The sequence below is a fragment of the Lactuca serriola genome, chromosome 7 (assembly GCF_051521515.1).
Source record: "Lactuca serriola cultivar US96UC23 chromosome 7, Lser_US96UC23_V15, whole genome shotgun sequence".
Lineage (NCBI taxonomy): Eukaryota > Viridiplantae > Streptophyta > Magnoliopsida > Asterales > Asteraceae > Lactuca > Lactuca serriola.
Genome location: NC_136414.1, coordinates 163,570,569 through 163,574,001, shown reverse-complemented (window position 1 = coordinate 163,574,001; position 3,433 = coordinate 163,570,569). Strand labels below are relative to the sequence as shown.

At 27.9% G+C, this 3,433-nt stretch overlaps 1 pseudogene; it reads right to left on the bottom strand.

Moving 5' to 3' along the window:
- Positions 1-1,384: 1,384 nt before the first annotated feature.
- LOC145062509 (bZIP transcription factor 44 pseudogene) lies at positions 1,385-2,695 on the bottom strand (annotated as a pseudogene).
- Between the last annotated feature and the right edge of the window lie 738 nt (positions 2,696-3,433).

Below are 3,433 nucleotides of genomic sequence, written 5' to 3'. Positions count from 1 at the left end.
GAAACCGAATTTATAATAATTATTTAACTATTTTTTTGAACCGTTAATTAACACATACTAAATTACTTTTTTTTTCTTGTTTTCTTCATAGGACTTAAACCCTCACCTTTTTAAAAAAAAATTATATTTGTTAACAAGTTGATACTCGTAAATGAAAGGCCATTTTTTTATTATTATTTAACTAAAGGGTAAAATTAAGGGTAGACACGGAATCTAAGGATTCTCTAATGATCCTCTTCAGTCTTCACATGGCTTTGTGTCATGCTTCTTGCACGGGCAACCTGATTACATGTGCTAAATACGTTAATTAATATATATATTTATTATAAAATTGATTTTAATGACATAAAGTTGTTATAGTTAGTTTTAAGTAATTCAATAGAACGTGACCTTTTATAAATTTATATTAAAATAAAACTATTTAAGAACTCAGCTAAAGAAAAATTATATAAAAAACCAACGTCTTAAAATAAAATCAAAAGTACCTGAAAATAATCAAATAATTATAGGAGTTTCTGTTTATTTATTTTTTTATTCTTTTAGAATTACAAGGAATATATTTTTTTTTTAAAATACACCGCCTAATATTAGTGATTTATTTATTGGTAATTGAGTATATTTTAGGTCTATATTTTATATTGAAAGTTTGTGGTTGTTCATTTAAGAATTTTGAAGTTACTTAAAAATAATGTGTTTGTACAGTATGATGTAGCATATTGATATTTCTACATTAAATGTTACATTTATATCTTTCGGAAAAATAATTTTCGAGCAAACAAGTAGTGTCTAAACGTTTACGTTATCTAAAAATTATACTTACTTTTCTTATGTAAGTAATAGTCACAATTTGGTTTTTGACAATCTGCAATGCTCGATTCCAAATGGAATTAATGAATTATTCAAGCTTGATTTCATGATAAATAGATATTTTTTCTAAATTCAACATGATATGAATAAAGAATTTTATAGACTTTATAAAATTAAAGACTTGAGTATTACATAAAAGCTACACATGTGAGACTAAATCAAGATAACATATTACCATCCTAATTTGGTTCATAAGATCGCCTTAAGAATTGGTCCTAGCATGATCAAAACATGTTTTGCAATAACGAGATTTAGACTTTAAAATCCGATTAAAAGCAATATATATTTATGATTTTAACTCTTTTGTATTGGAGACAAAATTTGTGTTATTTTTTTGTTGTTGGATGTTTCAATCATAAGTAATGAATTGATTTAACTAAATTATATATGGAAATCAATTCAAAACACGTAGTTCAAAATTCCCACATATGCATGCTTAATGCTTCAAGTACAAAAATATATAATATCATACATCAGAAAAATAAAAACTATCTGAATAACAACAACCGACTACGCATTATATAGAACTTAATTATATCATTATCAATCTCATACATTAGAGATACAAACTTACAAAACAAACATCACATCCTAATGATTACATACACATAACACCTCCCCCTATCCCCTATAAATGCCAATATTTTGATCCCATCATTCAATCAATTCCATCAATGATGTTTCCGAATTTCATGCTAAAATTACCACCTTGACCTTATAAATTTAGAAAGTGACCACTTTATCCCTTGCTCCTAAACTTCTTTCAACTCAGTACATAATCATTTCGGCAGATGCCAACATAGGTTGGCAGGCGTAAAGAAAACTCAGTGAGTTGTTGATAAACTCGTCGCCGAACTCAGTGTCACTTCCCACGTACTGTTCCTCCGCAAACCCACTTCCGGCGTCAATTGGTTGTTTCATGACGGCAATGATATCATTGAGAGAGTGAAGCCGATGGCTGAGCTCCGCCACCTGAGCTCTTAGCACCGAGTTCTCAGCCTCCACACTCATAAAATGCTGTGTGATCATACTGATACTAGACATTACCTGGTTATTCTCCTTCCTGAGTTGACTCAGCTGAGTCATCAAATCGTCCATGTGCTTTTGCTTCCTCATCCTCGATCTTCTTGCTGATTCTCTGTTAGAAATCATTCTTCTCCTTTTCCTTTGATCCATTTCTCCTTGAAGATCTGAACCACCAGACGACGTCGCTGTGCCACTAGAGGAAGCCATGAAAATTACTAAAAGTGGAAACTTTAACCAAGAAACTTGAAACTGAAGATTTTGAGAGAGAAATGACAAGACCCAGATGGTAATTAAGCTTTAGTTTAATTATTTGATTACTTATAGATCTAAATATAGATAGATATAGAACGATAGATTTATATAGGGGTTAGTTTATAGAGGAAGAATCATGAAATGTAATAAAACCAGTAGAGGAAGACAACTGAGAAAGATTGAACAAGATGGGTTCTGCGCCAATAAGTGGAATTGATCATACACCCGGAAGTAAACAGTTCACTAAGAATTTGAGACATGTATTTCAAACATTAAGGAGAATAAATTAAACATGAATCTTAGCTAAAAACCCCTTCAGGAAAGAAGGAAGTCCGAAAGATGAAAAGAACAAGAGGGGCTTGCAAAACCCCGGATTATAATTGGGGAATTGAAAGACAAGAGACCAAGAATATTTGATCTTAAAGACAGGCTTTTGGTAAGCTTGAATTTAAAGGAAAGAGACTTCCACAAGAACAAAGAATGGAGACGGAGATAAAGGATGTGGGGAAGATAGAGAAAGGGAAGAGACTACGGAAGGATCGTTGCTAGCATTTATAGGAAAGATTGGCAAAGGAAACCGAATATATATATATATATATATATATATATATATATATATATATATATATATATATATATATATATATATATATATATATATATATATATATATATATATATATATATATATATATATATTAGTTTATAACCCTTGGAAACCACTGTTGTAAAATAAATTAAATTTTCATAATAAAAATTCAAAAATTATTTATCAATTATTTTAAATAAATCATTAATTATAAGATATACCAAATTTTTAAAATTATTATAACTTCAAATTTAACATATAATTAGAAAAAGTAAATTTGAATTTTGAAATGTTGCCTACTATATCTCTTTGACATGTGGCATAATATTAATGAGAATTGGTATTAGAGTGATACATGTCAAATGGAGATTAAAACTATTCTTTTATTAATGAGAATATATATATATATATATATATATATATATATATATATATATATATATATATATATATATATATATATATATATATATATGGTTAGGTTATTATGTTCTAACTATCTATTATGTATATGTAAAATTGATTCTGGACCAATCATTTTAGTTATTTTAATAAAGTAATTAATGTATATTACATGTTGATGATATAATGAATATTAATTAAATCTTCAGCATTTAATATGGATTAATGATTTTTTTAAAATAACTAAAATGATTGGTGCAGAATCAATCATACATGCACACAATAGATAGTAAAAAC